The following is a 23,001-nucleotide window of genomic DNA, read 5'->3' on the forward strand; positions in this document are numbered from 1 at the left end:
TCAAGATGGCGTCTTTGGTCTCATGTGCACTGTGTCTTCCTGCTATAAAACTCCACCCCAGCCTTCAGTCTGTGCTAGAGTATTCTGCCTTGCATCCAGCTCTTGACCACTGATTACTCCCTGGCTATATACCTGCTCCTGTGAACCTGTGTGGTGATCCTGCTACTCTGCTCTGAGTTCCTGCTGCATACACAAGTTTCCAGTAATCCTCCTTCATCTGCTGCTCGTGTTTACTTCCACCTGCATTTGCTGGACATGTAAGCTGCTGCTGCTTTGCATTAACCTGAGACTATTAACCAGGCCTCCCTGGTTGAGCTAAGATATGATTTGAACTGCCTATAAGCATATCTATCTGTGTCTGGACTAAGACAAGGATTTATTCATGTCAAGTATCCTCAAGAATAACTGTGCTTCATAGACTTTCTGCTTGATTGCATTTTGCTCTGAAGTTTCCTATAGACTGCTAAGCTGCGTTTATTATTTGCACCAAGTGTTGTGGACTTGAGTTTCTCTCTGCACCTGTTTGAATCACCGTGTGATAATATAGACTTTACCACTTATAAAACTGTGTCCTGTAGTTGTCTTGATCCACGCAAAGAGTCTCCTGCGTTATCCCCTATAATTATTACACTGTATGTCATCTCCCCTGTATATAGTATATACCTGCTGTATGTCATCTCCTCCTCTATATACCTATGTGTCATCTCCTCTTTTATATAGTACTGTATATACCTGTATGTCATCTCCTCCTGTATATAGTACAGTATATACGTGTGTCATCTGCTCCTGTATATAGTATATACCTGTGTGTCATCTCCCCTGTATACAGTATGTACTTGTATGTCATCTCCTCCTGTATTAGACCTCATTCACACGTTATTTGGTCAGTATTTTTACCTCAGTATTTGCAAGCTAAATTGGCAGCCTGATAAATCCCCAACCAACAGAAAGTCCTGCCCCCTGGCAGTATATATTAGCTCACACATACACATAATAGATAGGTTATGTGACTGACAGCTGCCGTATTTCCTATATGGTACATTTGTTGCTCTTGTAGTTTGTCTGCTTATTAATCAGATTTTTATTTTTGAAGGATAATACCAGACTTGTGTGTGTTTTAGGGCGAGTTTCATGTGTGTGTGTTCAGTTGCGTGTGGCGACATGCATGTAGCGACTTTTGTGAGATGAGTTTTGTGTGGCGACATGCGTGTAGCAACTTTTTGTGTGTCGAGTTGCATGTGAATATAAAGAGAAAAAGAGGGCCAGCTCACCAAGCAACCACCGCAGGTGCACTGAACTCCACGCTTATTAACGAGGTCAAATCCAGTGAAAAAGAAAAACTAGTTCCATTTATTGTCAAACTACTGTGTTTTCTCTTTTTAAATCATAATGACAACTGTGACGTTGCGCTCACTAACATGTAGGGGAATACTCGCTTGGTAACGGGATAAATGCACACGGGTACGGTTTTTCACTTAAACAGTCTATGTGGGTTAATTTTCTTACAGCATAAACCACCAAAACCAACAACAGATGGACAGTCTTTACATCAGGCTTCACATCATTAGCTTGCGTCACTAAGCACGCTGATCCTTATCTGACCAGTTGCTGTGGGTGACCGCACAGTTTATACAATACCATAACCACCAACAGTCTATGGTACCTTATGAGAGCTCCTGCTCCACTTGCTGACTCCTTGTCAGTCCTCTCTCCTGGGAAAGCTGCCTTACGGGGTTCACCAACTTGCCTGGCAGGCACACATCAGTCAGTCCAGAGCCTCCGAAGGACAATAGCTTCCCCAACACAGCAGAGAAGCTGTCACAGACCATCCAAGGCCACGGTCTCTCCAGGTGCTTCCAGGAAGTCTCCACTCACAGGAACTTCCAACACAGACCGTCCAGGTCCACGGTCACTCTGTGCTCTTCAGGGATCCAGTCCTACTCCCAGGACCTCCCAACACAGAAGCTTTTCACAGTGCGCTATTCAGGACGTCCGTCCCCACCTGGGACCGTCCAACACACAGGCGTGTGACCTGTACGGGTGCTATTCAGGACGTTCATCCAACACCCCAGGCCACCAGTGTGCTATTCAGAACGTCCGTCCCCACCTGGGACCGTCCAACACACAGGCGTGTGACCTGTACGGGTGCTATTCAGGACGTTCATCCAACACCCCAGGCCACCAGGTCCAAAGCCCCACCATGTCCTATTCAGGGATATAGCACTCCCAATACATAGGCTCTCCAGGACCTACAGCACAGACCATTCAGGTCCACACTCAGAGAGCATGTGACCAGACCTCAGTCACATTATATGGTTGTAACCACTCCCCTAGCTGGGAGTGTGTGTGGCTAGTTTGACCCGCCCATCTCTCATAACTAGCCTTGCCAGCCTCCCTTCATAATTATACAAACAACACAATTACTTGCGGGACTACAGGTCCCAGAACAACCTTACTTTAGGCTGGCAGTGCAGAGTGTCTTCCTCTGTGACACACATATCGGCTATTCACAATAATGCCCGACTTTGTCTCACCATCACATTTATGTGTGCAACTGCCATGCACTCTCACGGCCTCAATACGCCTCCGTGCGTATCCTGGGAAGACAATGCAGCGCCCCCTACCTGTAACAGGGGTCAATGCATCACACAACCCAAAACACCCAAATGACCCTAATCAAAAGTTTACATACCCTGGTGATTTTGGCAAGATAACATGAACAGAAGCTGACACAAATGGGTTTGAATGGCTACTAAAGGTAACATCCTCACCTGTGACCTGTTTGCTTGTAATCAGTGTGTGTGCATAAAAGCTGAGTGAGTTTCTGGGATCCAGATAAGCTCTTGCATCTTTCATCCAACCACTAACGTTTCTGGATTGTGAGTCATGGGGAATGCAAAAGATTTGTCAATGGATCTACGGGAAAAAATAGTTGAAATGTATAAAACTGGACGTGGATACAAAAAGATATCCAAAGAATTGTTAATGCCAGTCAGCAGCGTTCAAACTGTGATGGACAAATGTAAAATAAGGGGCTCTTTAAAAACAAAACCACGGCCAGGTAGACCAACAAAAATATTATCAATATCTGCCAGGAAAAGAAAAACCCACAAATACCATCAGCTGAAATACAGGAATCTTTGAAAACTAGTGGTGTGACTGTTTCCAGATGCACAATAAAGAGGCACTTTAAGAAAAATGGGTTGCATTTGCACAGTAATGGCTTTCTTCTGGCAACTCTACCATACAGCCCATTTTTCTTCACGGGCCTCCTTATTGTGCACTTTGAAACAGCCTCACCGTTAGTTTTCAGAGAGTCCAGTATTTCAGCTGATGGTATCTGTGGGTTTTTCTTTGCATCCCAAACAATTTTCCTGGGAGTCGTGGACAAAATTTTTGCTGCTCTACCTGACTGTGGTTTTGTTTTTACAGGGCCCTTGATTTTCCATTTGTTAATCACAGTTTGATGCAACGTCATGATTGTGGAGCAAAACTCTCATGATATTGCACTGGGATCATTAATCAGGTAGGAAAAGGTTCTCAGGGCTCTGGGCCAGCAGCCAAGGAAAACTGTTGGATCAGGGGTCCTGTAAATCTTTTTTGCACAACTCTACTCTCTACTGAAGAACAGCCTTAGGGCTCTTTCAGATAGCAGTGTGTACAGTACGTTTGTTGACAGTTTTCACATGTACCGTAGACATTGACACACGTATACCCTTTCAATTGAATGGGTCTGTGCACATGTCCGTATGTTTTCAGGGACCATGTGTCCATGGTCAAAACACCCTGACGTCCATTTTTTAACAGCAGAATGGGTCGCAAAATGTCCCACACACGTGCACACTAATGACACATGGATGAATACAACCTCTACAATAAATGGCTGAGTGATGTCAGTCTGTATGAGAATTGGCACAGATGCAAAACACTCCTTCGAGGTATCAAATGCCTCCCTTGCCAAACTGGACCATATGGAAAAGTTTGTCCCTTTGCTGGTGTCAGGACTCTGAACATTTTTTACCTTTTGTGCATTTCTGCCCTTTTCCAAGATGGCGTCTTTTGTCTCATGTGCACTGTGTCTTCCTGCTATAAAACTCCACCCCAGCCTTCAGTCTGTGCTAGAGTATTCTGCCTTGCATCCAGCTCCTGACCTCTGATTACTCCCTGGCTATACACCTGCTCCTGTGAACCTGTGTGGTGATCCTGCTACTCTGCTCTGAGTTCCAGCTGCATACACAAGTTTCCAGTAATCCTCCTTCATATGCTACTTGTGTTTACTTCCACCTGCATTTGCTGGACATGTGAGCTGCTGCTGCTTTGCATTAACCTGAGTCTATTAACCAGGTCTCCCTGGTTGAGCTAAGATATGATTTGAACTGCCTATAAGCATATCAATCTGTGTCTGGACTAAGACAAGAATTTATTTGTGTCAAGTATCCTCAAGAATAACTGTGCTTCATAGACTTTCTGCTTGATTTTATTCTTATAGACTGCTAAGCTGCATTTATTATTTGCACCAAGTGTTGTGGACTTGAGTTTCTCTCTGCACCTGTTTGAATCACCGTGTGATAATATAGACTTTACCACTTATAAAACTGTGTCCTGTAGTTGTCTTGTTCCACGCAAAGAGTCTCCTGAGTTATCCCCTATAATTATTACAGCTGGTCATATCCGTCAGAGGTTTTTTAACTACCCAAAAATTTTGCAGAACTTATGATAGTGGTTGGCGAAACACAAAACCTTTGTAATGCCTTCAAATCCTCAGGACAATTCCAATCCAGGAATGCCTGGACTTTCTCCAGATCCATGTGAAAACCAGTGGGTGATAAAGCATATCCTAGAAAAGGAATCTCATCAGCCGAGAACATACATTTCTCTGGTTTGACAATTTTGTTGTCTATGAGTATCTGTAAGACCTGTCTGACATGTACCTGATGTGACTCAAGGTCAAGTGAATAAATTACCTAACAGGTGACTAAAGATATAATTTACAAAATGCTGAAAGACAGCGGGAGCATTAGTCAATCCAAATGGCATCACAAGGTTCTCATGGTATACCTCAGGTGTATTGAAAGCTGTTGTTCACTCATCCCCCTTTTTAATACGAATGAGATTATACACCACCTGAGATCCATTTTAGAAAAGTATTTTGCTCCTACAATCTGATTCAAGAGGCTCAGTATGAGGGGGAGCAGCTATGGATCCCAGACTATGATCTGATTGAGTTTGTGGAAATCCCCACAGCAATGGGAGATGAGGATGGTCTCATATGACCCTTTGCCAAACTTTCCGCTATATAGCACTTCATGGCCTGCCTCTCTGGACCAGAGATATAATATATAGTCTGCTCTTTGGCAGCTTGACCACAGCGAAAAGATTAACAGCGCAGTCATAAGGTCGGCTAGGAAGAAGTTCTTGGCACCCATGCTCTGAAAACACATCCCCAAAGAAAGGCAGGTATTTAGGCACAGGCTGGGTATCCACCCTTGCAAGCTGGTTGCCCAAGCAGTATCCTTGATAAATAATCCACTTTACCATCTCTCGAGCCTACCAGTCTACCACAGGGTTGTGCAGAATGAGCAAAGTTACTCCAAGAATCATAGCAGAGGGCAGACCCCCTAGCACAGTCACTACTTTCTGAGCGCATGGCCCCTACTTGTAGATGTAGCCCTCAGACAACTTGAGTAAAATACTCCTTTCTCAAGGGTGCGGAGTCGATGGCTATTATGGCTATAGGTCTGTACAGTGTATGTGGTTTGAGGCCGTAAACCTGTATGAACCTAGCATTGATCAAATTAAACCTCACTCCACTGTTCAGAAAGGCAGAAAAAATACATTATTTTTGCCCAGATGGATTTCAGTGGGTAGAAAAAATTGTGTCCTACCTATGGAGGAGATATGTACACCCGGGTTGCTAATCTCTCTGCAACCCAGGTTCCTTAGTTTTCCAGCGGCTGTTTACAGTGAGGTACAAAAGAACATGCACCAATGAAATGGCTCTTTTTCCTACAGTAAAAATACAACCCTCTTTACACCGAACTATAGTTAGATTCCCAGAACATGACACCCCACCCAACTGAATGGGTTCCTCATATGACTCAGATCAGGTTTCCTTTGGCCCCAGACCTCCCAGACATTGGGGTGTCTCTTTCTATCTCTGGCGAAGATCTCGATCCACCTGGATAGTCAGAGACATTCCTGCCTGAAGGGAAACTGGAGTCTCTTACTCACCCTTACTTATAGCCCTTGACAGAACTGGCTACAAAGCACTTAGTGTCAGTGGACCACCTCCGAAACTCAAAGCAATAATCTACTGCCAGCCGGTCTCCCTGCTGAAGGTGATATAGTGTGGACTCAGCCAGGGAGACTGTTATGATCCTAGTGGTAGAGGATCTCAGGAGTTCCAGCTAAGTCCGCAAACACAAACACCAGCTCATAGGGAAGTGGTAACTTGGCTGACCGCATATCTGATCCTGGCACAACAACTAGAAGTAGCCGGGGAACGTACCTACGTTGATTCTAGACGTCTCGCACCAGCCGGAGAACTAACTAACCCTTTCAGAGAAAATAAGACCTCACTTGCCTCCAGAGAAAAGGCCCCAAAGTTATTATACAAGCCCCCAACAAATAATAACGGTGAGGTAAGAAGAAAAGACAAACATAAGAATGAACTAGATTTAGCAAAGAGAGGCCCACTAATTAATAGCAGAAAATAGGAAGAGGACTTATGCGGTCAGCAAAAAATGCTATAAAAATATCCACGCTGAAGATCCAAGAACCCCCGCACCGACTAACGGTGTGGGGGGGGGGAGAATATCAGCCCCCTAGAGCTTCCAGCAAAAACAGAAATCACATTTTGAACAAGCTGGAACAAAATAAGAGCAAATGCAAAAGGACAAAAATAAGAAAGCAGAACTTAGCTTATCTTGCAAAACTCAGGGACCAGGAGTCAGGAGGAAAACAGACATAGACTGATTACATCGATTCCAGGCACTAGACTGAGTTTCCAGGAAGTCTAAATAGTAACACCCAAGGCCTAACGAACCAGGTGGGTACCAACCTGGGGAAGGATAATCCAAGTGCCATACCGCTAGTAACCACAAGAGGGAGCCAACAAATATAGTTCACAACAGTACCCCCCCTTTAAGGAGGGGTCACCGAACCCTCACCAAGACCACCAGGGCGATCAGGATGAGCAGCGTGAAAGGCACGAACCAAATCGGCCGCATGAACATCAGAGGCGGCCACCCAGGAATTATCCTCCTGACCATAGCCCTTCCATTTGACCAGATACTGAAGCCTCCGTCTAGAGAGACGAGAATCTAAGATCTTCTCCACCACGTACTCCAACTCGCCCTCAACCAACACCGGAGCAGGAGGCTCAACAGCAGGAACCATAGGCACAACGTACCGCCGCAACAAAGACCTATGGAACACATTGTGAATGGCAAACGACACAGGAAGATCCAAACGAAAAGACACCGGATTAAGGACTTCCAAAATTTTATAAGGACCAATAAAGCGAGGCTTAAACTTAGGAGAGGAAACCTTCAGAGGGACAAACCGAGAAGACAACCAAATCAAATCCCCAACACGAAGTCGGGGACCCACACCGCGGCGGCGGTTGGCAAAACTCTGAGCCTTCTCCTGTGACAACTTTAAGTTGTCCACCACATGATTCCAAATCCGCTGCAACCTATCCACCACGGAATCCACCCCAGGACAGCCAGAAGGTTCAACATGACCCGAGGAAAAACGCGGATGAAAACCAGAGTTGCAGAAAAATGGCGAAACCAAAGTAGCGGAACTAGCCCGATTATTGAGGGCAAACTCAGTCAATGGCAAGAAGGTCACCCAATCATCCTGATCCGCAGAAACAAAACATCTCAAATAAGCCTCCAGCGTCTGATTAGTTCGCTCTGTTTGGCCATTAGTCTGAGGATGAAAGGCAGATGAAAATGACAAATCAATGCCCATCTTAGCACAAAAAGATCGCCAGAATCTGGACACAAACTGGGATCCTCTGTCAGACACGATATTCTCAGGAATGCCGTGCAAACGAACCACATTCTGAAAGAACAAAGGAACCAGATCGGAAGAGGAAGGCAACTTAGGCAAGGGCACCAAATGGACCATCTTGGAAAAACGATCACACACCACCCAGATGACAGACATTCCTTGAGACACCGGAAGATCTGAAATGAAATCCATGGAAATGTGCGTCCAAGGCCTCTTCGGGACGGGCAAGGGCAAAAGCAACCCGCTGGCACGAGAACAGCAAGGCTTAGCCTGAGCACAAATCCCACAGGACTGCACAAAAGAACGCACATCCCGCGACAGGGAAGGCCACCAAAAGGACCTAGCCACCAAATCTCTGGTACCAAAAATCCCAGGATGCCCTGCCAGCACCGAGGAATGAACCTCGGAGATAACTCTGCTGGTCCATTTATCAGGAACAAACAATCTATCAGGTGGGCAAGGGTCAGGTCTACCAGCCTGAAATCTCTGCAACACACGTCGCAAATCAGGAGAAATGGCCGACAAGATTACTCCCTCTTTAAGAATACCAGCTGGCTCTGAGACGCCGGGAGAGTCAGGCACAAAGCTCCTAGAAAGAGCATCAGCCTTCACATTCTTTGAACCAGGCAGGTACGAGACCACAAAGTCAAAACGGGAGAAAAACAACGACCAATGAGCCTGTCTAGGATTCAGGCGCTTAGCAGACTCGAGATACATCAGATTTTTGTGATCAGTCAAGACCACCACACGATGCTTAGCTCCCTCGAGCCAATGACGCCACTCCTCAAATGCCCACTTCATGGCCAATAACTCCCGATTACCAACATCATAGTTCCGCTCAGCAGGCGAAAATTTCCTAGAGAAAAAAGCACATGGTCTCATCACAGAGCAACCAGGGCCTTTCTGCGACAAAACAGCTCTGGCACCGATCTCAGAAGCATCCACTTCAACCTGAAAGGGAAGTGAGACATCAGGCTGGCACAAAACAGGCGCCGAAGTAAACCGGCGCTTCAGCTCCCGAAAAGCCTCCACGGCTGCAGGAGCCCAATTAGCAACATCAGAACCTTTCTTGGTCATATCCGTCAAAGGTTTAACAACGCTAGAAAAATTAGCAATAAAACGACGGTAGAAATTAGCAAAACCCAAGAACTTCTGAAGACTCTTAACAGACGTGGGTTGAGTCCAATCATGAATAGCTCGGACCTTGACTGGGTCCATCTCCACAGTAGAAGGGGAGAAAATAAAACCCAAGAAGGAAACCTTCTGCACTCCAAAGAGACACTTTGAGCCCTTCACAAACAAAGCATTATCACGCAAAACCTGAAACACCATCCTGACCTGCTTTACATGAGAATCCCAATCATCAGAAAAAAACAGAATATCATCCAGATAAACAATCATAAATTTATCTAGATACTTCCGGAAGTTGTCATGCATAAAGGACTGAAACACTGAAGGAGCATTAGAGAGCCCAAAAGGCATCACCAAGTACTCAAAATGACCTTCGGGCGTATTGAACGCAGTTTTCCATTCATCTCCCTGCTTAATGCGCACAAGGTTGTACGCACCACGAAGATCTATCTTGGTGAACCAACTGGCACCCTTAATCCGAGCAAACAAGTCCGACAATAGTGGCAAAGGATACTGAAATTTGACAGTGATATTATTCAGAAGCCGATAGTCAATACAAGGTCTCAAAGACCCGTCTTTCTTGGCCACAAAAAAAAAATCCCGCACCAAGAGGGGAAGAAGATGGACGAATATGTCCCTTCTCCAAAGACTCCTTTATATAAGAACGCATTGCGGCATGCTCAGGTACAGATAGATTAAATAATCGTCCCTTAGGAAATTTACTACCAGGAATCAAATCTATAGCGCAGTCACAGTCCCTATGAGGAGGAAGGGCACTGGACCTGGACTCACTGAATACATCCTGATAGTCCAATAAATACTCCGGAACTTCAGAAGGAGTAGAAGAGGCAATAGAGACCGGCGGGGAATCGCAATGAATTCCCTGACAACCCCAACTTGACACAGACATAGCCTTCCAATCCAAAACTGGATTATGGGTCTGTAACCATGGCAGACCCAAAACGACCAAATCATGCATTTTATGCAGAACAAGAAAACGAATCACCTCCCGATGTTCAGGAGTCATGCACATGGTCACTTGTGTCCAATACTGCGGTTTATTCTCCGCCAATGGCGTAGCATCAATTCCTCTAAGGGGAATAGGATTTTCCAAAGGCTCCAGGACAAAACCACAGCGCTTGGCAAACGACAAGTCCATAAGACTCAGGGCAGCACCAGAATCCACAAATGCCATAACAGGGTAGGAAGACAATGAGCAAATTAAAGTCACAGACAAAATAAACTTAGGCTGCAAATTACCAATGGCGACAGGACTAACAACCTTTGTTAGGCGTTTAGAGCATGCTGAGATAACATGTGTAGAGTCACCGCAGTAAAAACACAACCCATTCTGACGTCTATGATTTTGTTGTTCAGTTTTAGTCTGAATTCTATCACATTGCATTGAGTCAGGTGTCCATTCAGACAATACTGCCAGAGAATTAGCAGATTTGCGCTCCCGCAAACGCCGATCAATCTGAATGGCAAGAGTCATAGAATCATTCAGACTTGTAGGGATGGGAAACCCAACCATCACATTCATAATGGCCTCAGAAAGGCCATCTCTGAAATTTGCGGCCAGAGCACACTCATTCCATTGAGTAAGCACGGACCATTTCCAAAATTTTTGGCAATACACTTCAGCTTCATCCTGGCCCTGAGAGATAGCCAGCAATGCTTTTTCTGCCTGAATTTCAAGATTAGGCTCCTCATAAAGCAATCCGAGCGCCAGAAAAAACACATCAATATTTGCCAATGCAGGATCTCCTGGCGCCAATGAGAAGGCCCAATCCTGAGGGTCGCCACGCAAGAAGGAGATAACAATTTTAACTTGCTGAGCTGAGTCTCCAGACGAACGAGGTCTCAAAGATAGAAACAATTTACAATTATTCCTAAAATTCCTAAATTTAAATCGATCTCCAGAGAACAGCTCAGGAATAGGTATCTTAGGCTCTGACATAGGACTACAAGTAACAAAATCCTGAATGCCCTGCACTCGTGCAGCAAGCTGATCCACACTAGTAATCAGAGTCTGAACATTCATGTCTGCAGCAGGGCTTCAAGCCACTCAGAGAAAAAGGGGAAGGAGAAAAAAAAAAAAAACTCAGAACCTTTTTTTTTTCTTTTAATCCCGCTTCAGCAATGCATTAAATATTCTCTTTTTTTTTTAGGCCTGGAATACTGTTATGATCCTAGTGGTAGAGGATCTCAGGAGTTCCAGCTAAGTCCGCAAACACAAAAACCAGCTCATAGGGAAGTGGTAACTTGGCTGACCGCATATCTGATCCTGGCACAACAACTAGAAGTAGCCGGGGAACGTACCTACGTTGATTCTAGACGTCTCGCACCTGCCGGAGAACTAACTAACCCTTTCAGAGAAAATAAGACCTCACTTGCCTCCAGAGAAAAGGCCCCAAAGTTATTATACAAGCCCCCAACAAATAATAACGGTGAGGTAAGAAGAAAAGACAAAAGTAAGAATGAACTAGATTTAGCAAAGAGAGGCCCACTAATTAATAGCAGAAAATAGGAAGAGGACTTATGCGGTCAGCAAAAAACCCTATAAAAATATCCACGCTGAAGATCCAAGAACCCCCGCACTGACTAACGGTGTGGGGGGGGAGAATATCAGCCCCCTAGAGCTTCCAGCAAAAACAGAAATCACATTTTGAACAAGCTGGAACAAAATAAGAGCAAATGCAAAAGGACAAAAATAAGAAAGCAGAACTTAGCTTATCTTGCAAAACTCAGGGACCAGGAGTCAGGAGGAAAACAGACATAGACTGATTACATCGATTCCAGGCACTAGACTGAGTTTCCAGGAAGTCTAAATAGGAACACCCAAGGCCTAACGAACCAGGTGGGTACCAACCTGGGGAAGGATAATCCAAGTGCCATACCGCTAGTAACCACAAGAGGGAGCCAACAAATATAGTTCACAACAGGAGACGCAGTCAGGATCGTTGCATATGTATACATATATATCCTTCCCCCACCCAGAGAACAGGGGAGTAGTAGTGTACTGTAATACACCAACCAGACTAACAAGTTAATACAAACAGGGATAAAGGATAATGCCAATCATATAAATATACTCACATAAACAACAGCGGTAAGCACAGAGGAGTGAAGGATGGGGAAAAACCAAAGTAGGAGAAGTAGGGAAATTAGCTCACACTCAAAACCTCACAACAGTCTCAGATAAATCCACCAAACACCTTCTCAAACAGCAGCCACCAACCACAAACCACAATCTCGTAACCATGCAGCAGAAGCTACTCTGGCAATGAGTGCTAGCCAGGGCCCAGATTAAATAGGAGATAAGAGTGGTCAACATTGAACAGCAGAAAGCCTTAATGCAGGAAAGCTTCCAGGAGCTCTCAACTGAGCAGATTAATTTTTGCACTGCTAAAAGAAACCTCCACCATTTAATATGAAAGCGAAGTGCTTCTAAACAGTGCAGAAGCAGGAGAAATCAGACTATGTGGTCTTCTGGCTCCTCTCTGTCGCCTCTCCATTACTAACCCGTGAGCTTGATTTCACCAAACAATTCAAAGAAGACATCAACCCCAGAAATATGAATCCCAATTGCCACCGCCACAGGGCTAGTGGGAAGAGCCGGTTAAAGCACCAGAATTGGCGCATCTAATAGATATCTAATAGGCTTGGGGGGGTGCAATATATATGGCCCATTACCAAGGCCGGATTTAAGAGGTGGGTGGCCCGGGGCCCATTTTGGAGGGAGGCCCATTTTTCAAGGTGCTGCAATATGTAATGCAAAAAAAAAATGAAACGAACGCAAGTTTATTTATAAAAATCATTTACGCAGAGTAATTCAAGTAAAATCTTTCATTTTTTAGAATCCGGGCACTTTCCTTGATTTTCGTGCTGCAAAATCACTAATGATGTCACTAAAGTCCAATTCACGCTGTATATCTGACCTTGTCAACCCTTGAAGTCCTGAAAGGGCGTTAAAGATTAAAATATGTACATATGTATGTATGTACGTTGTAGAAATTTGGGCTGTCTATATCAAAGACTGCTGCTGGGCTCCATATATATGAGGGGATTCTGCTGGGCTGTATATATATGAGGGGCTTCTGCTGGGCTGTACTGTATATGTATGAGAGGCTTCTGCTGGGCTGAATATGTATGAGAGGCTTCTGCTGGGCTGTATATATGAGGGGCTTCTGTGAGCTGTATATATATGAGGGGCTTCTGCTGAGCTGTATATATGAGGGGCTTCTGCTGGGCTGCATATATATGAGGGGCTTCTGCTGAGCTGTATATATATATATGAGGGGCTTCTGCTGGGCTGTATATATATGAGGGGCTTCTGCTGGGCTGTATATATATGAGGGGCTTCTGCTGGGCTGTATATATATATGAGGGGCTGCTGCCGGGCTGAATATATCAGAGGCTGTTTACCTTGTATATATCAGAGGCTGTTGCTGTGCTGACTGTATATGTATGAGAGGCTTCTGCTGGGCTGAATATGTATGAGAGGCTTCTGCTGGGCTGTATATGTATGAGAAGCTTCTGCTGGGCTGTATATATATGACGGGCTTTTGCTGGGCTCTATATGTCAGAGGCTTCTGCTGGGCTCTATATGTATGAGAGGCTTCAGCTGGGCTGTATATGTATGAGATGCTTCTGCTGGGCTGTATATATATGAGGGGCTTCTGCTGGTCTGTATATGTCAGAGGCTTCTGCTGGGCTGTATATGTATGAGAGGCTTCTGCTGGGCTGTATATGTATGAGAGGCTTCTGCTGGGCTGTATATATATGAGGGGCTTCTGCTGGGCTGTATATATATGAGGGGCTTCTGCTGAGCTGTATATATATGAGGGGCTTCTGCTGAGCTGTATATATATATGAGGGGCTGCTGCCGGGCTGAATATATCAGAGGCTGTTTACCTGTATATATCAGAGGCTGTTGCTGTGCTGGCTGTATATGTATGAGAGGCTTCTGCTGGGCTGTATTTGTATGAGAGGCTCCTGCAAGGCTGTATATATATGAGGGGCTTCTGCTGGGCTGTATATGTTTAAGAGGCTTCTGCTGGGTTGTATATGTATGAGAGGCTTCTGCTGGGCTGTATATGTATGATAGGCTTCTGCTTGGCTGTATATATGAGGGGCTTCTGCTGGGCTGTATATGTATGAGGGGCTTCTATTGGGCTGTATATGTATGAGAAGCTTCTGCTGGGCTGTATATATATGAGGGGCTTTTGCTGGGCTCTATATGTCAGAGGCTTCTGCTGAGCTCTATATGTCAGAGGCTTCTGCTGGGCTGTATATGTATGAGAGGCTTCTGCTGGGCTGTATATAAATGAGGGGCTTCTGCTGGGCTGTATATATATGAGGGGCTTCTGCTGAGCTGTATATATATGAGGGGCTTCTGCTGGGCTGTATATATATATAAGAAAAATTCCTAGGATATAATGGTATGGTAATATAATATTCAAACAGAAAAAAACCCAATACCTAACAGATACCTTTATTGAAAACTATTAAAAACTTTTTGACAATAAACCACAGACCCACATCCAAAAAGATAATAATAAACACTAGGCCCCTACCGTACCCTGTTACTCCCTAATATGCCCTTCCTAGCAGTGGAGGTTGGCACCCTATCTTGTACGCAAAGTGGCGCCCCCACTCACCGACGGCTTGCCCTGGATGTAAACTATTCAAACCTAACACTAATCTAGTCCAACCAGAAAAATAAACGGGTACAATCACACAGCGTGCCGTAGGAGAAAAGGAAGGAAGGATTATGAACCGTACGGGCCGGTAACAATCCCTAAACAACCCAACTGTAAAGAGAAAGAATCAGGTATAATATATTAACATGACTTAAAAAATTGAACTCCAAATAGACAAGCAAAAGAAACTCGGATAAAGAAAAAAAGGGGGTAAAGGCCTATACTAGCTAGCCCTTAGTCAGCCCTACCGACTCTGTCCCTGCCTGACAGCGGAGGTTGGCACCCTAGAATGACGACAGAGGCGCCCCCGCTCCCGTCGGCTAGCCCTCAATAACCCTACACGTTAACCCTCACACCCTTCCCTGATAAAGGTGGCGAGGAAACCACGTGTATAGAAATACTAGATGGGGAAAAGAGTGCAAAAGACAGTTCAAACACAGATTGATAAGTTTAAAATAGGCTCACAAACAAAAAATAATCAATGAATAAGGGCATATGATATGAACTACAAAGCTGTTATGCTATTATAGTCCTACAGATCCAGTTTAGTGGAACAAAAAATGAAGGAACTGTTTTAGAGTCATGCAGCTACTCGCAGAATTTTTTGGGGATTGGTGCAATAGGGGAGAGCTGAAATAGCTATTATTTTGCGGATGCCGAAGCCTTCAGTAAAAAGGTAAAGAGACTGCAATCCTGTGTCCTCGTCATTTACTGTGACCTACACCGTCACCTACATCTTTAATTGGGCGCCCCTTAGCAGGGCCACGGACCGGGTCAGGCCACCGTGACATCCCCAGAACCGAGGGACCCGGTACCGAGTACCCCGCTGCCCTGCGTTTGGGGGCCACTCCAACTTGGCGTCACGAACAGGATCTACTTAAGCCTGAGGAATCAGGTCATGTGTGCCTTAGAACTGTGACAGAGTTGTGCTTGGTGGTTTGTTGCAAAGACTGTGTATTGTTATTTACCGCCAAAATCCGCCATTGCCGCGCCGTGTGGAGCGCGAGGGAAGGGACCGTAGCTTCATGGGCGGAGCCAGCCAAAAGGAGCGCGAAGCAAGAGGGCGGGTGTCGATTACAGAAAGGAACCCCGACTTTCACCGGGTTAGCGGAGGGGGAGAGCGGCCATGTCCGATCCCGGAGAGGAGGTGGCGGCGGTTGCAGCCGCAAACTCAGAGGCACCTCCGGGCCCCATAGTAGGTGCAGCCGCAGGCCTTGTACCACCGCCGGGTCCTGCAGAGCTTGCCGCCCCCATCAGCCAGCCGAATACTGCCGTGGCTACGGCGGCCATAATGCCCTTCTGCATGCCATACCTACCTGGAGCAGCCTGGCTCCCGCGATACTCTGGAGAATCACATACATTGACTGACTTTAAAGAAGGGATCTGCAGCCTGCTTGAGTTTTATCCCCTGACAGAGCCTCAGAAAGTTCATATGGTAACAGGCCAACTTTTTGGAGCGGCTCTGAGAGAAGTGAAGTCCTGGCCCGCCGCGGATAAGAGAATTGCGCAGCAGGTCTTTGCAAAGCTCAAAGCCACCTTTGACACCCGCACCGCCACAGAAATTAAATTGACGTTCTATGGGTGCAAGCAGAGGCCGCAGGATAGTTTACGGGACTATGCCCTTAATCTCCAGGAGGCATTGCGGGCAATCAAGCAGAATGACCCAAACAGCATGCAAGATGAGGATAAACTCCAAAAGGAACGGTTCATCGAGGGGCTCCTGTGCAGTCACCAAAGGGCCCAACTGCACTTCCTGGCCATGCAGAATCCGGACCTGACTTTCGTGCAATTTAAAGATAAAGCCATCCAGGTGCTACAGGAGCGACAGCCCAGCCATGCGGTACTTCCCAGGCGTCAAGCTCTCACGTACCACCAGGAGGTGGCGCCAGATGCTCCAGTTTCTGCCGAGGCCGATGCCCAGATCTTGGAAGACGATTCCCCTGCAGGACTACGCCTCCAGATGCAAGAGCTGACCAAGAGCGTTGCTGCCCTAGCCCGGACCATACAGTCCCTGCAGGAGGCCCCCAAGGAGAAGATCCAGCTGGCTTCCAGACCGGAGGATGTCCCCTGGCGGCGACAGAGGAGGATTCCGCCGACCAGAGGCAGAGACGACGATCGCTTTCATCGGGACGGACGACCTATCTGCCGCCGCTGCCACCAGGTGGGCCACCTGGCAAGGTACTGTCATTTAAACGAGCATCCCCTGGGGCAGAGTGCCAACCCCCAGGAGTAGGACGACCAGGCCCACAAAATTGGAGAGCCAAATACATAGGAGGATGACCAGTCCTTCCCATCGTGATCGACAGTATCCCCATGAACGCTTTGCTGGACACCGGTTCTCAGGTGACGACTATGCCTTACATTCTTTATAAACGTTATTGGGAGGACACCGACATCACTCGTGGCCCCAATGATGATTTCACCATAATAGCCAGTAATGGTCAGCCATTGCCACAAGTGGGGTACAAAGAGGTCACCATTAAAGTGGGGCGGGTGGAATTGGAGGCCCAAGGGATTGTAATTGTTGATATTGACCGACGTGAATGTAACCCCATGATGACCATTGGTACTAATGTCATAGAAAATTGTCTTGCAGAGGTTATTGTCTTGTTACAGCAGGTAGAGAAGAAATTGGTGTGCACTAAGGTTGAGATGAGGCGAGGTGCAGGTGTAGAGGACTGGAATGTCCTGAAACACTAAAATTAAATTTAATACACCGCACACTCTAAGTGTATCATTTGTGAAAAACTTGAAATTTATTGAAGTGCTATAGACATATCATTCAACAATGCAGAATGCGACCAGAAGTCAAACTGACAACGTTTCGACTCCTCCCGAGTCTTTATCAAAAATGGTCGCTGGAAAGAATGGAACAAGTATGAGTGACTGTACATCAAATATATACATAATTTACAAACAAAGTGGTAGCACATAGCAACCCGAGCAAGAGAAAGAAAACATAATATATACAAATAAGGACATAGCATAGTACAGGTATTAGATCCTGTCTCACAAAGGAAAAAAATAAGAGAAGAAATCCCCATCCTATGGGTGAAGGTGTCAATCCGCGTGGTGATTTCTTATAGTTCAGAGGACGGAGGGTTCGAGAAGAGGCCGAAGTGAGGTTTACCTTAGCAAGGTGAATAGTAGTATAGCATAAATAGTATCCTCGTGGTATAGAGAGTATCTATAAGGAATAAAAAGTGTTAGTAAGGACCGTAGATGAGATGCAATCTCTTCCAGATTAAATGAAGAATTTACCTTACAAAATGATATTAATAATAGGCAGGTGGCCTTTCGTTATGGTACCGCAGGTATAGTCTGTTAGGGATACATAGAATGGAAATGTGTGATGGAACAAGATATATAGAAGGGCATACCCAATGATAATATCGGAGGGTCGTTTTACCTTGCAGAGTTGGTGGGAGTACTGAAAGTATATATGTAGCTCAAAGAATGCGACGTTCCTGTTGTGCCGTAAAGCGGATCCTATACAAGGTGCTTAGAATTAGGGTGTATATAGATAGCCTTGACCCGTAGCGGGTGTGTTGGACACTGCTATATGATATTACCTGGCAGGCTTTGTAGGTAGTAAGAGGGTTAGCCTCATGTGGTATATGGTCAGCAGATGGATCTAGCGTGACGTAGGTACTGCCTGATACAAATGCACCAGGTTAGGTTATATGAGAAATATAAAAACGTTATACATTTTTCCCTATTTTTTCCTTTTATTTTTCGTTCACTTTTCATGTTTATTTTTACTTTTATTTTTATTTTCATTTTTTTCAATTTTTGCCTTTATTTTCCATATGTTTCTCATCTGGTCCAATTTTTCCTTTTTTATCATTCCTTCTTCCATTTTTGATTATTTATATTATTTTTATTTTTTTATTTTTATCTTTTATATTCCCTTCCCCCCCCTACCCCCCTGTTATCTCTAGATCAAGTTTGACCCGTAGTATGAGTTTATTTCACCTGCATTATTTACATATGTGCATTGCTATACTGTTCACCCGTAATTTAGGTTATTCTATACCTGGAGGGACTTTTCCCTCCCAGCTATAGCAATGAACCAGGACCGCACCTATAGTCTGACCCGATATCTATTAATAAGACACTTCATTAATACCCCATGTTGCCGGTGTCCTGACAGCGCATGCGCGGCTACAGCAGCAAGTACACAGTGCCCGGTCTCCCTGACAACGCCCGCACTTGCGCACTCCACACTAGACACCAGGCGGCGGGACTTCCAGTACCGGGTGACGCACTTCCGGTACCGCAGGTCCCGCCGCACTTAAATAGAAGGTCCGGACGTCACAGGGCACCTGCCGTTACAGCAAGGCGCAGGAGCGCCGCCTACACCCCAGCACCCTAAGGTAATGCCCTGACCCACCAATGTAGCTGTAGCCCTCGGCTCCATGTCTCACATGGCCCAGGCGGCCTCCATACTACTGGCTCACACAATGTATTTTCCCATAGAGGTCTCCAACCCATGGCCCCTGTTGCCATTTATGACTCCTACCCCCTGATACCGCCGCATACAGCCTGTGTGGAGCCCTGCTTATTAAGGTATTACCTTCTAAAACACCTCTCTCTGTGCACCACTGCTACATATACGTTCTAACCGTATGCTACCTGAATTACTACCTGCAGAAGTATCCTGTCTTCAGCTCCTTAGCTGCTGCTACTTATCTACCTATATCACCAGATGATAGCCCCACACCACCAGTTGTCCTAGGTAATATCCTTTATAACCGTTTCCTGTATAACGTTTTTATATTTCTCATATAACCTAACCTGGTGCATTTGTATCAGGCAGTACCTACGTCACGCTAGATCCATCTGCTGACCATATACCACATGAGGCTAACCCTCTTACTACCTACAAAGCCTGCCAGGTAATATCATATAGCAGTGTCCAACACACCCGCTACGGGTCAAGGCTATCTATATACACCCTAATTCTAAGCACCTTGTATAGGATCCGCTTTACGGCACAACAGGAACGTCGCATTCTTTGAGCTACATATATACTTTCAGTACTCCCACCAACTCTGCAAGGTAAAACGACCCTCCGATATTATCATTGGGTATGCCCTTCTATATATCTTGTTCCATCACACATTTCCATTCTATGTATCCCTAACAGACTATACCTGCGGTACCATAACGAAAGGCCACCTGCCTATTATTAATATCATTTTGTAAGGTAAATTCTTCATTTAATCTGGAAGAGATTGCATCTCATCTACGGTCCTTACTAACACTTTTTATTCCTTATAGATACTCTCTATACCACGAGGATACTATTTATGCTATACTACTATTCACCTTGCTAAGGTAAACCTCACTTCGGCCTCTTCTCGAACCCTCCGTCCTCTGAACTATAAGAAATCACCACGCGGATTGACACCTTCACCCATAGGATGGGGATTTCTTCTCTTATTTTTTTCCTTTGTGAGACAGGATCTAATACCTGTACTATGCTATGTCCTTATTTGTATATATTATGTTTTCTTTCTCTTGCTCGGGTTGCTATGTGCTACCACTTTGTTTGTAAATTATGTATATATTTGATGTACAGTCACTCATACTTGTTCCATTCTTTCCAGCGACCATTTTTGATAAAGACTCGGGAGGAGTCGAAACATTGTCAGTTTGACTTCTGGTCACATTCTGCATTGTTGAATGATATGTCTATAGCACTTCAATAAATTTCAAGTTTTTCACAAATGATACACTTAGAGTGTGCGGTGTATTAAATTTAATTTTATTGTTACAGCAGGTAGCAGAAACAGCTGGTTACAGTGAACAACGTGCCCTGCAGAAAGAAATCAGAGCTCTCATGCAGAGACAGCAGGTAGAGCTGACTGGTGGTGAGATTGGCCGTGTCACAGTGAGTGATTTAAACCCCATTGCGATACCCCCCAGGAGCGAAATGTTAATATGGTGTCGGGCAGCAGTAGGCCTCAGGGGTAAAGACTACCAGGCTCTGGTAGAACCTGTATATTCAGATAATAGGCCTACCCTCCTGACAGCCAGAGGGGTTGAAGTCCGCAAGGGGAGGGTGCCAGTACGTGTTCTTAACTGTGGAGAGGAAGAAGTCCACCTAACCAAATATGCCACACTTGCCAAACTGTTTACTGTTGATAATAGTGTGATACAGGCACCAGAACCCTTGGGCCCGTCTAACCCGGCGGAGAACAACGGCTCTGCAGGGCAGCCGAAAGATTGGTGGCAGGAATTGCACGTGGGCACTGACTCTACCCCATCACACCAGAAACAGGGGGCCTACAGAGTGGTTCATGACTTGAGTATGATCGGGTATTCAGCAAGCACCCCCTAGATTTTGGGCAGGCAAAAGGGATTCAACATCATTTCCCCACAGGAGATCATCCACCCATAAAAGAGAGATACCGTCCTGTACCTCCAGCTCATTATCAGTGTGCAAAAGACATGTTGCGAGAGATGAAGGAGGCTGGGGTAGTGAGAGACAGTTGTAGCCCCTGGGCAGCTCCATTAGTCCTCGTCAGGAAGAAGGATGGCACAATGAGGATGTGTGTTGATTATAGGCAGCTAAATCGCATTACACATAGGGATGCATACCCACTGCCCAGGATAGAGGAGTCCTTGGCTGCTTTAAAATCTGCTAACTACTTCTCTACCTTGGATCTCACCAGTGGGTACTGGCAGGTTCCCGTGGTAGAGGCGGACAAGGAAAAGACAGCCTTCACGACGCCGATGGGTCTCTGTAAATTCAACTACATGCCCTTCGGATTGTGCAATGCCCCGGGAACGTTCCAGAGGATGATGGAGTGCTGTCTGGGACACAAGAACTTTGAAACCGTGTTGCTATATCTGGACAACGTCATTGTCTTCTCCAAGACTTATGAGGACAATCTGAAGCACCTGGCCAAGGTGTCCGAAGCCCTGTCCAACTTTGGCCTAAAGGTAAAACCATCCAAATGCCATCTGCTAAAACCCATGGTGCAGTACCTGGGCCATGTAGTGAGTGCCGAAGGGGTGGCCCCAGACCCTGACAAGGTCACTGTGATCAAAGACTGGCCGAAGCCCCGCAACCTCCATGAAGTCCGGCAGTTCCTCGGGTTGGTAGGCTACTACAGGAGGTTTATCAAGTACTTCACCAAGAAGGCCGCGCCATTGCAAGACCTGTTGGTGGGCCAATCCAAGAAAATCAAAGGTAAGAATACCCCATTTGATTGGAACGATGGACTGGAGGGATCCTTCACTTGCTTAAAGTTGGCGCTGATGGGAGAAGAGGTACTGGCCTACCCTGAATATGACCAACCGTTTGTGCTGTATACGGATGCCAGCAATGTGGGACTGGGAGCCGTGTTGTCCCAGGTCCAGAAAGGCAAGGAGAGGGTAATCGCTTACACCAGCAGGAAACTTCGTCCCACTGAAAGGAACCCTGACAACTACAGTTCCTTTAAGCTGGAATTCCTCGCCATCATTTGGGCAGTGACGGTGAGGTTCAAGCACTACCTGGCCTCAGCAAAATTCACCGTCTTCACGGATAATAATCCACTAACACATTTGGACACAGCAAAACTCGGTGCCTTAGAACAGCGGTGGATGGCCGGTTGTCCAATTACGACTTCACCATCAAGTACCGGGCAGGGCACAAGAATGCGAATGCCGATGCATTGTCCCAGATGCCCAACTTGCCGGAAACGGGAGAAGACCCGGAAGCACTTGAATAGGTAGAGCTGCCCACTTTCCATCGCCCCAAGGCCACCCAGTGCAGGACGCCACGCTGAATCCCCTGCCCCACCACGGATGGGCAGAAACTCAGGATGGTGACCCCGCGGTCCGTCGGGTGAAAGAGCTCCTGACGCAGACAGGTTCGCATCCCGGCCCAGATGATCCACAAGAGACACAACAGCTGTGGAAGGGGAGAGGCAAACTGTTTATTCACGATGGTAAGCTGTGCCAAAGAAGCATCGACCCACGCACTCATGAATTGGTATGGCAAATAGTAGTCCCAAGGCAAGATGCGCCAATGGTTCTGGGAGCGTACCACGATGGGGCAGGACACTTCGGATGGAGGAAGTTGGAGAGTCTACTCCGTGGGAGGTTCTACTGGATTGGCATGAAGAAAGCCATCGAAAAGGAAGGACCGTGA

Source organism: Ranitomeya variabilis, chromosome 1, assembly GCF_051348905.1.
Source record: "Ranitomeya variabilis isolate aRanVar5 chromosome 1, aRanVar5.hap1, whole genome shotgun sequence".
NCBI lineage: Eukaryota > Metazoa > Chordata > Amphibia > Anura > Dendrobatidae > Ranitomeya > Ranitomeya variabilis.